Below are 14,834 nucleotides of genomic sequence, written 5' to 3'. Positions count from 1 at the left end.
CACTAATATTGATAAACTATATAACATTACACGTGTCCCCAAATTCAAATGAATATGCATGTTTGATACACCAATTTGCGTTATGATATTATCGATGCCGTGATCTCCAGTTTAAATATTTGAATCCCCTTTAATCCAGATATTCGTCTCATATAGCTATCACTCATGCTTATATAGGAGTATCTCTCTAGACCTATACGCGTTCATCGTCTCTCGGGTATCTCTCGTGCTACCTGTATGTCGACAATGATCTTTTATCTTCGTAACACACTGACGGTACTCTCTCCCTCGACCTCCATCACTCTAACTCTCTCTAAGTATATCTCCCTCCCTGCTATGTGTCTCTAACTATGATTCTCCATGTGAAATCTCTTTCTCTCACACAAACACAAACTTCGTCTCCCGGGGTCTAATTTCTCTCTACTATTCCCATGTGTGCCACTCGCACACACACTCTCACACAGAGATGTCTTTCGCTCCTTAGGTATGAGAAGCTACGACTCTTCCTCTTAAATATCTCTTTCTCACACACAAACACAAACTCTATCTCCCAGGGTCTCATATCTCTCCACCATTCTCTTGTATGTCGCTCACACACACACTCTCTTCCTAGAGATATCTTGCGTTCCCTCATGTGTCTCTCTAGCTATCACTCTTGTTGTGAAATATCTTTCTCTCTCGCAGACAAAAAACCCCGTCTCTCGGGATCTCATTTCTCTCCGATATTTGTTTGTATGTGAGTCACATGCACCCTTTCTCCATCTCTCTAACACCCACACACATAACTCAGCCTTCTGATCCACTCGACTCCTATCTCTAACGCACACTAGCTAGCATCTTTATCTTTCTATTTATCTGTTTCTCCATCAACCTTCTTTCTCGCCCTCACTCTTGCTTCCTATCACGCACACTATATATGTTTCTCTCTACATGCAATCAAGTGCCCTCTTTTTATCTTTCTCTCACACACACATAACTTCACCCTCTGAACCACCCGGCGGTCATCTCCAACACTCAAACTAGCCGATGTCCCTCTAGCTAGCATCTCTATCTTTGTATCTATTTGTAGTTTCTCTGTCAACATTTCTTTCTCACACACACTCTTGCTTCCTATCACCCACACTATATATGTCTCTCCATACATGCATTTATAGGTTGATCTCTTCTGCACAATCGTTGTGTCTTGCTCCCTTTGCTCGCCATAGATGCATGCTCCAGCCCACACCACTATCTCTTAAAGACAAAAACACATGCTCAATTGTCGGGCCTTCTTCCCTGCACTCTCACATGCATGCATATTGTCATACCGATCCGTCTGTCCCATGTCGTTGATCTTATGACTTATGTCTTCTTTCTTTTATCTCGATCATGCACGCGCGCACACACACACATCCCACTTATACATGTATACCTCTCACACACTATGTATGTTTCTCTCTACATGCAGTCAAGTGCCCTCTTTTTATCTTTCTCTCACACACACATAACTTCACCCTCTGAACCACCCGGCAGTCATCTCCAACACTCAAACTAGCCGATGTCCCTCTAGCTAGCATTTCCATCTCTGTATCTATCTGCAGTTTCTCCATCAACATTTATTTCTCGCACACACACTTGCTTCCTATCACCCACACTATATATGTCTCTCCATACATGCATTTATAGGTTGATCTCTTTTGCACAATCGTTGTGTCTCACTCCCTCTGCTCGCCGTAGATGCATGCTCCAGCCCACGCCACTATCTCTTAAAGACAAAAACACATGCTCAATTGTCGGGCCTTCTTCCTTGCACTCTCACATGCATGCATATTGTCATACCGATTCGTCTCTCCCATGTCGTTGATCTTATGACTTATGTATTCTTTCTTTTATCTCGATCATGCGCGCGCGCACACAGACATCCACGTATACATGTATACCTCTCGCACATACACGTTCAAGGTCTCTATGTCTCCATACGTAGTTAATTACCCTCAACCCTAACGCCACATTGAATCGTTCTCTTCCGTCTGGATGGGTAAAACACACACTCACACTTAACAATCTCCTTCTAGCTACCCCCTCTCACTCTTCCCCTATATCCCTGAAACTAATAAGACCATCCCTTCGTTTAATTCCCACCTACATGCACCATCGATATATAGTAGTCTTCCTCGGTGTCTCTCGAACAAACACGTTCTCTCGATGTCGACTTCTCTCACGCGCACACACCTTCTCTTCCCTCTCTACAGGCCTTTTCTCTCTCGCACCCTATCATTGGTGCCCTCTGCCATACACATCACCTCTCTATGATGAAGTCACGCACACTTAAATTACATCTGCCAGCGAGGACCCCGCATCATACACACACACACAGCCACCCCCCACACACGCACCCACCCCCACCCACCCACCCCCACACACACACTAAGACTCCATCTCACACACACACACGCACGCACCCACCCCCCACCCCCAGACACACACGCACACACTAAGACTCCATCTCACACACACATGCTCTAGGCGGAGCATTTGTTCCTACCACCCTTCGTCCAACCTTACCCGTATGATAAACAATCACCTTAATTTACTTGTATAACATGGACAAATTCCACTTTACTTTAGTAGTTAGCAAACTTATCATCTCTACTCTTATAAAAAACGGAGTTGGTGATGATGGTGTGCCTGCCATCTTATAATATAGACCGTCCGATCTATATATGACGGATATAAAGCAAACTATGATAAGTTTACAGAAGATACCCGCACCTCTCTCCACATCCTTATCTCCCACAACCTCATTGCTGAGCAATTAAAAAAGGAAGTCTCTGGAACAATCTAGCATGGTGGCCGCTGCCGCCTGCCAGCGCCGTCCATCCCCATGCCTCCGCCCAGTCCGACCACCAGTCACCACCACACTCCACTCAACCTCACCTTATCTCTCATCTTTCATTTTTTCGATGAAATTCTCGAGATACGAGTTTTGCGATAAAATTCTCGAGATATCATTAGTTTTTACACATGGGATTACTCCTGCATGGGTCAATCACAACAGGTGTTTTGTAAAAAATGCATATTGATGTTCCGTGCAATGCACGAGCATCTTGCTTGTAATTATATAACGCAAATCATGAGCAGGAAGTGACATTTTTTTACACAACCACGTTAACATGGCCACGTAAATCACTAGCTAAAGTGTAATACCATCATACTTATATCCCAATGCAAAAGGTTGAGTACATGTCCGAAGAGTAGAGTTGCACACATGCACTCTGTCTCTCAGAATCTCTCACACACACCAGTTACGTGACGCGCACTTAAGCAGACATGTATGTTACAATTTGTGCACCCGCGGGTACACGTGATGGTGCCCATTTATTTAAGCCGAACGACGAACCCAAACAATAGCTGTATTCATTCCCCTCCCGCCGCCTCTTCTCTGGTCGCCGTTACCCAGTAGCCATGGCCCAGCCGAAGGTAACGACATACGCCATACTCCCGCCGAAGCGGCGCTTTAATCTGGAAATTTTAGTGGTCATGCATGCATCTTTTTGTGCTAGCACTCCTATATAAGGGTTGGCTGGTCGCTTCCCGCGGACATGCGCGAGCGGTGGAAGAGGAAGGAGAAGGGAAGCGGGCTGTGGAGTAAAAATTTTGTACCACAATTTCTTAGGAAACTGAGTGCAATAAGTGAGTAGTTTTGCAAAGTACCAGTACTACACCTAAAACGGTTCAAAACCAATACTCCCTTGCCAGCAGGTGCTTCCCGCGTGAAACGATCACGTCGCCCTGGAGCGTCAGTGCCGCATTAATGCCCGGCCAGAGCGGAGGCAACCTCTCACTGGCGCCGGCTTTGAAGCAGCACGACGGCCGAGAGAGCGTTGCTTCCCGGTGCACGCGACTACTCTGCGTCGAGGTTGGTCATAGTTTGCATGAGTCTCTATCATGGGGAGCCACACTAACTGCGATGATATGGATCGTTCCATCTATGAAGTACACGTGGGACTAGAACTACGAGACGGACATGTACCCAGGAGTGGACGTTCGAACCTGAGTAATGTAGCGCAGTAAGTGAAGTAGAAAGGCACAAATAGTATGAACATGTGTGGCATATAGGTATTTGTCTCTTACTATGTACCACTAAATGTTGTACGTGCAATGCACGGTGATGTTATGGAGTACGTGCCTAAGTACTCTACTACTACTATATTAATTGGAGGCACATATTAGGTTCTATATTTGTTTACGTGTATGCCCCGAGACCTTCCAACTAGACATGTCTTTCTCTCCGGGTCGCCTTTGTGTCGTTCATACCACTAGTACTACTACATGTGGTCTCCGACCCATAAGTGGAAGAAGTGGAGACGCTCTACTATGCTGTTCATGTCCCACTCCTTTCGCTGACGTGTGGGACATCCGGCACGTGTTGTGTTTGGCACTCCTTCGTCGTAAGAGTTGAAACGCTAGCATTCATCAGAAAAAAATATATAAATCAGCAGTGATACTATACCACGTGGTTTCCTTGCTCCACGATATCGGAAAGAATACTTCTGTTCGCCAACATGTGGGATGTCGACCATCCTGGTCCAATTGCCATGCATGCAGAACTCCAAGGGAGAGTCACCCCGGTCATCGCGCCGCAGTAATAATGACTAATGAGCCGTCAAATCACAGGCCCAACCTTTCCCACTGTGAAGTTGCTCGGACGAAGGAACCATCATGACTTCGTTGAATTCCGCTTCTTGAAGAAAACTACTATACCAGCAGTACTGCTTGCTACAGTAGTTACTCCAGTAGAGGCCTCCTTTCGTTCATAGGATAGGAATTTTATAGGAATATGAAAATCATAGGAAGTGAGATGACATGCATCTCAATTCCTATAGAGAAAGAGATGCCATTTGATGCATAGGATAGGAATTTTTCCATTGAGTATAGGCTAATGTATTGGTAATTTGCTCTAAAAACTACAGTAGTAAATAGTAGTACTTGTACATCCTCGTACTCAGACACAGACACACACACACACACTACTAGTACTACTACTTCTCACATGCTGGCCAGATGCCGTCGTTCTCCTTCCCGGCTTTGTTGGCGACACCCCACCATGCTTGGATCTCCGCCGACCTCTCCGCAGCAGCGCGTGCGTCCTCTTCTTTCTTGCGGCAGCGGGCCTCTCTTTTCTTGAGTGCTTTCTGACTTCTCCGCTCCCTCTGTGCGGCTTTGGCCGCCTCTTGCTCTACCGCCCATTCGGCCTTGGCAGCTTCAAATTCCGCCCACGTAGGTGTGAGGTCGCAAGCGGCGATGAACTCGACACGGTGGGATGCCATCGCTTCCCTACCATTTTGTGTGCGGTCGTGGGCGGCGAGGAAGTCGGCGCAGCGGGATGCCATCGCTTCCTTACCGGTTAGTGTGCGGCGCGGTGGCGTGAACGACGCTTGGTGAGAGCTCTGGGGTGGAGTGGCCGGACAACCATATAGTGCATTGGTTTGTCAAGAGCTCAAGGACAGAAGACGAAGGAAATTTGGATTCCCCTTCAATCCTGGTCATTTATTACCGAGTAAAATGCATTGGCGGTCATCGAACTTGTGTTGATAGCTCACTTTGATCATTATATTATATGTGATGCACACATTAGCGCACACTGTCCATAGAGGCAAGTAGCATGTATGCGTGCAGACACTCACGCTCACGCTGTCAAACCATGCTAATGCATGCACGTCACCCTCTCAATCAAAGTCCTGCTCATGGCGCAACGCAAATGGCGAGCCCGTCACCTGCGCGCCCCGGCAGTGCCTGACATTACTATGGTACGGAGTATGTACTATCATGAGCGATCGATCATAGTGCCACTGCACACGAGTGTGTGTCTGATCGATTTGTCCATTATTCATAAGTTATGCATGGTTGTGTGGTGTCTAATGGTGGTCGTCAAAGGCTAGATGGAGACAAGACCGGTTCCATGGACGCCTGGTTGTCAATACGTGCCGCATACACTTCAAAGGCACGTCATCCATGAGTTCACATTTTACCACCACGCCAGCGTCTGACCGCCCTGGCCAACCGAAACCCCTTCCATCGCTAGCGCGCGCTTCCCGCCTGAAATGGTCACCGTCAGGTGCAGTTGGTGTGTCACTCACATGTGGGCCAGATGCCCGTTGGGCCCACATGTCAGTGACCCAACACACCTGCAGTTAAGTCACTGAAGCAGCGTCCGCATTCACGCCCGACGAACCTACTCCGACGCCAGCCGTCCATCCGACTGTCGCGGCTTATTGCCATTAGCCCGCTATATTAACTTGAGCCCCAGCTCCCAGCCATAGCCAAAGACCCACACTCATTCTCCTCCGGTCCCTTCCTTCTATCCGCACCACTCCAACCATGGCCTCCTGGCACTCCAAAGCTCTCTTGGACGTACTGTCGCAGGAGCAGACGACGGACATCGGCGGCTCTGCTCCGGGCGCGCTCCAAAGCTCTCTTGGACGTACTGTCGAAGGAGCAGATGAAGGAGATCGCCGGCTCCCCCTGGCCGCCCTGCGCCGCCACTACCACGATGCCGGTGCGCGTGCGCGGGCGCAGCCGGCAGCGAGGAAGAGTAGTACACGGTAGGTCGCCGCCGCTCTGGTCCCAGGAAGGCCACCGCTCCTCCACTCAGTCAACGCGAAGCTTGGTGGGATAAACATCGGTGGCTGATTAGCCGCTTGACGGTGACATGGAGGCGGAAATCTTCAGAACCTTGTGGTCCGAAGGAGGAGGTTATCGAGGTGGATGAGGAGGAGGCGAAGGCAATGGCCGGCTTTCTCGGGTTCATGGCCGGACATGGTGGTCGGGCACCGGCAATCGTTTAGATTAGGTTTATAGTAGGTTTTAGTACGGTTTGTGCGAAATATGTAATGAATTTCATCCAATTTGTAGGAAAAGTTTTTGAAATGTAATGAATTTCATCCGGTTAATTAGAAATTTGCTTTGTTTGCACGAATTTCATCCGGTTAGTTCATATAGTTGTCGAAAGGTATGCGGGCAGCATTGGATGGCATCCATCAGTGTCCTCGGACAGATGCCGATGTAAATTTGTGGGCCAGTGCTTGAGATTAACAGTGCTCCATTATTTGGCAGGGAACAGTTATCCCTTGATCAAAATCAGATCCGCCGTGTTTCACACTCCGCCCACGTAAGAGTGTAAACTCTTGCTTACATAAAAATGGAGCAAGTGGACGGCACTGTAGCACGTCATATCACTCAAACTAGCCCGCCTAACGCGCGGGAAAACACCGCCCTTGTCATTTTGTTCTGGATTTCTATAGATCGATCGCACGAAAATGTTTCGCATTGCAAGTTCAAAAGAAAAGGCGGCACACTTACGACTCGTACGCGTCGCACCCCCGACAGTCCGTCTCGCACGCCGCTCACCAGAAGGGACACGCGTTTTCTTGCAATTTCACTAACATGTGGGACTGCAATTGAATAAACTGCTGATAGCTGAAATCTAATCACTCGGCGGGCGTCGGCTGAGAAGAGAGAGACGGGGGAGGGAGAAGAGATCGCCCGCCCACCGTGCACGGACTCCAAGAAATATATGGTGATAATGTGGGGTGGGCCATGCGGGAGTCCGGACCGCTTCCAAGCCCTCCCCCCTTAAACGCCAGCTGCCCGCATTCATAGCAAGTAGTACCAGTAAAATACTGGCCTATAAGCCCGCATATGTGGAGGAGAGAGAGGCAGTGACAAAGTCAAGGAGTGGGATCTGCAAGAGCCCGTCTCTACAGGTGCTCCTAGGTATAAAAAAACTAATTCTAAAAAAGAGGCATAAAAACAATTGTGTCTAAAAAAAGAAAGGTAAAAAACATTTGAGAGGAAATTGATAGAGAGAAAGTGAGAAAAGTTGTAACCTTTATAGCCAACCTTGTCAACACTATGGTAGTATTACATGAGGAAGGAGGGAGTGGTGCACATGCCAAGTTCACTGGGCTGCCGTGTTTCACACTCCTCCGTCGTAACAGTGGAGACAATAGCTTTCATCAAAAATAAACAATGAATACTCGTTGCTCGTCCTCTATATCGGAAAAGAATACTTTCCATTCACCGACATGTGGGATGTCGACCGTCCTGGTCCACCTGCCATGCACAAAATTATCCTGGTCCACCCCGGTCGTAGCGCAGACCCAACCTTTCCCACTGTAAGTTGGTCGGACGAAGGAAACATCATGACTTCGTTGAATTCCGCTCTTCAAGAAAACTTACTGTACCTGCAATACTGCTACCATACGCGAAGACTGGACGGCACTGTACCATGTCATATCACTGAACCCACTAGGCCAAACTAGCCCGCCTAGGATTTGTACTCCCTTCATTTCAAAGTTAGTAGTACAAAGTTGAGTCACCTATTTTGGAACGGAGGGAGTGCGTCTATGTACTGCTATGATTTTGTGTTGTACGTCTCTGTACTTTTGCTACAATTTTCCTACCCTATGAGCCAAATGAGGCCTGATTGTATCCGTGTCGACTATTGTCTGATCGATCGCTAAGCCTACAATTTTAGGAGCTTGGGCTATTGGTCGAACAACGACGGATAAGTATAAGCGTACCACGAGCTCATCAGCCCCAACGTTTCTCTTCGATGAGTGTTTTGCAAGTACTATAGCTGGCACAATAGCTATCCTACTAACACCAAGAATCATCAAACAAGCCATGCTGATATGATAAACAGTTCGAACTTACATCTAAGCATGCGATATATTACATCAAAAGCTGGTGAGGATACATCTGTTTCCATAACTCGGAGAGGGTTCGCATGACTCACTATCAAACAAAAGTAGCAAGTACCGCCCACACAATACAGTGCACAAGACCTAAGATGGTTTGATAACACGCATCGTTCTGGTAATTAAACACAGAGCAATGCAAACTACCCTAAAGGATTAGCGCAACCAACTATTTCTTGTCATCAATCTCTCGGGCAATGACCACAGCACGAACAGTGGCATGGGAATCGATCTCTGGGGCGATGTCCACAGGACTGACCGCGACATTAGAATCGATCTCTGGGGCGATGTCCACAGGATGGACATCGGCATCGGAATCGATCTCCGGAGCGATGTCAACAGGACGGACCGCGACATCAAAAACGATCTCTGGGGCGTTGTCCACAGGACGGGCCGCGACATCGGAATCATCAAGGACGTCCACCGGCACCTGCACAACCCTAACATATTAGCAAGCACATTGCAAATAATCAAAAACCACAACTATGGTAAGCCATTATGTTTTACCTTGTGCAGCTCACCGGGGGATCCCATCCCTCCGGGGGCCATCTCCTCGTCCTCGATGGGGGCCATCACCTTGCCAGCGGAATACTACTTCTCAATGGTGACTATCTCCTCAAACTCGGCCTTGAGCCTCGCATAGGTGGCCATTAGAGTTTCTGGGGTAGGCACGACGGGGCCCTTGTTGTTCTTCCAACTTTCTTTGAGGAGTTCGTCCGCCAACGTCGTCAACTCTTTGGCCAGTGCTTGTTTCTTGGAGTTCTTCGTCTCCATGGGTTGGCCCGCCAACATGGTCAACTCGTTGGTCGGTGCTCGCTTCCTGGAGATCGCTGTCTCCAGTGGGGTGTCCGCCGGCAAATCTTTGGCTAGTGCTCTAGGATCCATCAATGAACTGACAAACAAAAAGCAATCGAAAGGAAACCACAATCGCAATGAAAACGGGAAAAGAATAGGCTGTGAGAATCAGTCGGTGCTTCGCAAAAAGAAGATTCTTGGAATGAAAATATAGCAGCATCACTGATTCGCCCACCTTTCCTTCGTCGGTATAGAAGAAGAATGGCAGATGTGAGTAGCCTGGAGTGAGGTTTTCTTTAAGAAAGGGGAGAAAGGGCTTCAACGAGTGTTCCAGTGAAATGATGGTTGCTTCGTCCAGTCCAACTTTGAGGCCACTTCGAGGCCACTTTACCACTGTTGGTAAAGGTGGGTTTTGTGATATGACGGGTCATGACGGCCACACCGGGGTGACCGGTGAGTCTCGACTATAGCACCTCACTATGATTTGGTGGATGGCACACGGGCCCGGATGCTTTGATGTCCCGCATGTAGATAGAGCGGCTAGTCATATAGGAGTGCTCAATATTGTGAACCGCGACCAAGGCGGAGAGGAAAACGAGAGAACTATGTAACTAATGCATGAGTTTAATTAGGGTAGTTTTGTAAAGTACGAGATACATTCCTCCAATCACAAAATGCCTTGGTTGATGAGATTTGAGATTTGAGCCAGTACTGCACGCGGTGTAATCTAGTCACTTGTTTAAATCTCTAGAAAGGCAAATAATCCTTTCCGGTTTACAGGGCTATACTAGTAAGTACTAGTACTACAAATAGTGGGCTCAAATAGCAATTTTGTCTCATGCAAGAGCCTGCCTATATGCGTGCTCCAAGGCTCCGCACCACGCCCCACCCCTACACAAAGACTGCCACGTGAGTGTTCGCAACTGCCACGTTCGGGTTGCGCTTGGCTCTTCGCCTCTTCGAGAAGACGAACAATGATGCTACTACTACTTCTACAGTATCGAATCCACTGCTGCATGTCCGTCCACCGCGTGCGGGAGGGATAGCCACCGCGCGCATGGGCAAGGGAGAAGGCGTGTAGTAGTAAAATCAAGCTTCTCCTCGTTGTATGAGTTACGCGACACATCATAGCACTGGCCCCACATGGTTGCCTCTAAACTTGGCTGAAAGACCCGCAGTGTACAATACTCCATTTGCTGCAACCTCTAACATTTACCCCACCACAAATTAAAATATATATTCCTGTCTTGACCAGATGAGCATGCAAACTAGAATCACCAGGATGACAGGTAGGGCCAGAAGATTATTTTAATAAAAAAAGCATGGAGCCGACCCCAACGATTTTAAGCTTACAGGCACGGTACACGCTATCCTAGACTACTCTACACATGAAACTGCCACACGAGCATGCGGGCTGCGCTTGGCTCTCGCATCTTCGGGAAGTCGAACAATGATGGAGTACTACTGCAGTGGAGGAGTACTACAGTATGCTTACGGCCATCTGACACCGATTGGACTGCTGCATGTCACCGCGTGCGGGAGGGAGAGCGTGTAGCGAACGAAAGCTTCTCCTAGTCCTGCCAGCCACCACGCTCATGGGCGAGGGAGGGACGCAGCTTCATTGACTTACTACTCCTACCTTTGCGTCTATGAAAGGTGGGCCCAACAGGTGGGTGGCCCACCTGTCATGCAGCCAAAGGCAGGTGCGATTAAGGCAAGAGGGCGTTTTAGTAATCAAACTTCTCAGTCTTGTACGAGTTGACGCGACACATCAAAGCACTGCACTCGATATTTCAATAATTTGTGTTCACCGATGCATTAGTTACTCCCTCCATTCCTACATATAAGTCTTTTTAGACATTTCAAATGGACTACAACATACGGATGTATGTAGAATTTTAGAGTGTAGATTCACTCATTTTCCTTCGTATGTAGTCACTTGTTGCAATCTCTAAAAAGACTTATATTTGGAAATGGAGGGAGTACAACGCATGCATGCATGTCGTGACTTTCCTTTTGATACTTGCATGTGTTGATTTGACGCACCTTACCAAATTTTGACTATAAATTTAACTAATCAAATGTTCATGCATGTCACAAAAAATTACGGGGCTGCTTGGATTGTGACTATGTTTGTCTTATGTTGCCACATTATTTTTGCCACACTTGCCTAACTTGAGTTGCTCAAATTGTTAGACACACTTTGGCTTGCTTAAGGGAATCTTGCCACACTTTTTGTGTCTATGACATGTGGGGTTCACTGCTAATAAAAAAATTCTTGTCTTAGGTGTGGCTAGAACCAAACACCCACCTAACTTGGTCAAATTTGCCTAAGGTGAGGTGTGGCAAAGTGTGGCAATATGTGGCTGGAAACCAAACAGCCCCTACATCATTGAAAACTATGTTCAAATACGAATCAAACAATATAATTTTTGTTAACATGCACTAACATTTTGTTAGTTAAATCATTGGTCAAAATTTAGCACTAATTACAAAGGGGCCCAATAAATATTGTACTCTCACATTTTGTTTTGAGGATACTCCCACATACTCCATCTGTTCCCAAATATAAGTCTTTTTAGAGATTCTAACAAGTGACTACATACGGAGCAAAATGAACGAATCCATACTTTAAAATATGTCTACATACATCCGTATGTTGTAGTCCATTTGAAATGTCTAAAAAGACTTATTTTTAGGAACGGAGGGAGTAGAAAATATAAATAATAATGCATGTTGGGGCAGCCCACGTTTCCGATAATTTTAGCCATGGGTTTGTTCACAATTTTTACGAGGGGGTGGTTGTTCATTTAATGGATGGTCTTGTACCAGACTTGAACGATACAAAGTGCGACCTGGCACACCGTAACACCACTTGGAATAAGCGGGTAGCTATCTCAAAAAGCAATCAACAACTAAAAAACGGCGACCTGGCACGTACACAATTTTAAACGATTGTTTTGATGGAGTGAAAAAGGAAAACTATCCCACTACGTATATATAGGTCGGAGCCTCCGCGCTTGTTTGCTAGGGTTGCTCTATTCACACACTCTCATCCTCTCCAGATCTAAACAAGATAGCGGTGGTAACACTGTCTTTCTCCCTTCAAAAAACACTGTCTTTCTATCCTCACCGCTGGTTACAGATCCAGACGTATCCCCCTCCGCCGGTGAAGGGGAGGATGGGCAGTGTTTAGGCCGTCGTTGATAACGAGGGAGGAGTCCCACTGCCGGCCGCACCGTTATCTCTGGCCGAGCGCCGGCGCGGGAGGTCCTCTGATCCCTTCGTAGTTGCCCCAGTGTGGGCGGATCTGACCTCCCGCCGCCCACCTATCCACATCCCAACGACCTTCAGGTATATCTTCCTTTGAAACCGCCTTAGCTCTGACGTTGGACCATCCGATCGAGAGGGGTTGAGAGGCAGAAAATGATGCACATGCAGCGACGTAGCAAGCTGGGGAAGTAGAGCGCGGGAGGTCCTCCGATCCCTTCGTCGTTGCCCTAGTGTGGGCGGATCCGGCCTCCCGCCGCCCACCTATCCACATCCCGATGTCCTTCAGGTATATCTTCCTTCGAAACCGCCTTAGCTCTACTTCCCCAGCTTGCTACGTCGCTGCATGTGCATCATTTTCTGCCTCTCAGCCCCTCTCGATCGGATGGTCCAACGTCACCCATTTTTTTCTTCTATTGTTAGAGGTAAAGCTACTTCATGGAGTCGAATCTTGTACTTGGTTCAAACAAGAAATAAAGTGGGGGTGGGGGAATTTAGTATCTACATCGGACTTGGTACAAACATGAAGGAAAGGGGGTGAAAGTAGTACAGACTGGTCATCCAACCGGTCTCTTGGTCGAAAAGGGAAATATAGGGGTAACGTTGTACACAGTGGTATGACCAGGACTAGATTTGCTATCCACACATAGGAGTAGGTGGCTAGAGTGAACAAAAATGGGACCAACCCAGATATGTTTCTTGGATGTTTGTTTCGCGGGGCAACAAACTGTGAATCACCACTTTATGCCCCTGTTTAGGTATATGGTGCTGGACTGCTGGTGCACCCACTGTCCCATGCCCTTATACCAAATATCTAGCTGTTCTTAATCTAATGCCCCTGGTAAAATGAAGCCATACCACTGTTATAAGCCATGAAAAGTTTAGCCAAATGTTTTTGCCTGTAATTGTTTGAGACTCTGACTGTTTCCTCTATAGCTTTTTGTGCAAACAGGGATATCCATTTCACCTAGTTCCTGTTGTGACCTTTTGGTTCACTGCACAAAACACTTCTTAAAAGAAGTGACTTTTGTGCTGTTTAACTGGAATGTCAGAATGGAACAGTTGATTCATTTCAGTGGAACTGCACAAAGGGAGATATGTGTTCCAATCCTCATCATCCATATGGCGCCATAACCTTCCTTTAGGTAAGAATGATATTTAATGCATGTGTTCATCTCTATTTTGCGACTCTCATGAGAAAATAATGCTATTGTTTACTAGTACACTTGTACTCCCTCACTGACAAAACCAATTGAGAAATAGAAGGCCAATCATGTACTTGGTTTCACCAACTGGTGAGGGAAACAGAGCATGAAGAGGAAGAAGAAGAAGAATAAACAGTGCCAAGATGATATTGCTGAAGCCAGAGGCCTCAGTCGAGGCCATTCAAGGGCTCCGGCAACGTCTACCTTACATGTGAAACGATCCTCTAGGGAGCCCTTCCACTTCTGCTATCTCTCCTACAAGGTCAATTAATTAATTAGGAGTACTCATGTACCATTAATTTATTGCTGCCTAATTTTCCTGTCGGAGTTAAACAAATCTTTAGTAGCACCTTATGCTGAATCATGTACATGTGTATGTTTGTCTATGGAGGTGAATCATGTGGTGGAGCAGGGAGGGAATATTACTAGTGTCATGACATAATAGTGCTATTGTTTTGCATGTCAATTTATTGCCATTGGTTTAATGAGGCAATGTTTTGCGTATTGTCCATCATGAATTTGATGCTACTGTTAGAGTAATATGCTAATGTCTTTCTATCCTTTCTCACCAAGCTAATGAAGGTTTCACCTTGTTCCTACTTGTGCAAACAGGGATCATGTTGTGCCAATCATACATTTTTGTGGAACTACACAACAAAATACAATGAACTGTATCCCAGCCACTGCTTTAACTCTGCTGGAAGTTCTTGATAATCTTTTGATATAATCTCAGCACTTGTAAACAAGAGTGATTTCAACCATACATTTGAAGTGCACAAGAATATACACTATTGAGTGATTCCAGTGAGTGTTTTATCATCTC

The sequence above is a fragment of the Aegilops tauschii genome, chromosome 4 (genome assembly GCF_002575655.3).
Source record: "Aegilops tauschii subsp. strangulata cultivar AL8/78 chromosome 4, Aet v6.0, whole genome shotgun sequence".
Lineage (NCBI taxonomy): Eukaryota > Viridiplantae > Streptophyta > Magnoliopsida > Poales > Poaceae > Aegilops > Aegilops tauschii.
This window is presented reverse-complemented; position numbering follows the sequence as displayed.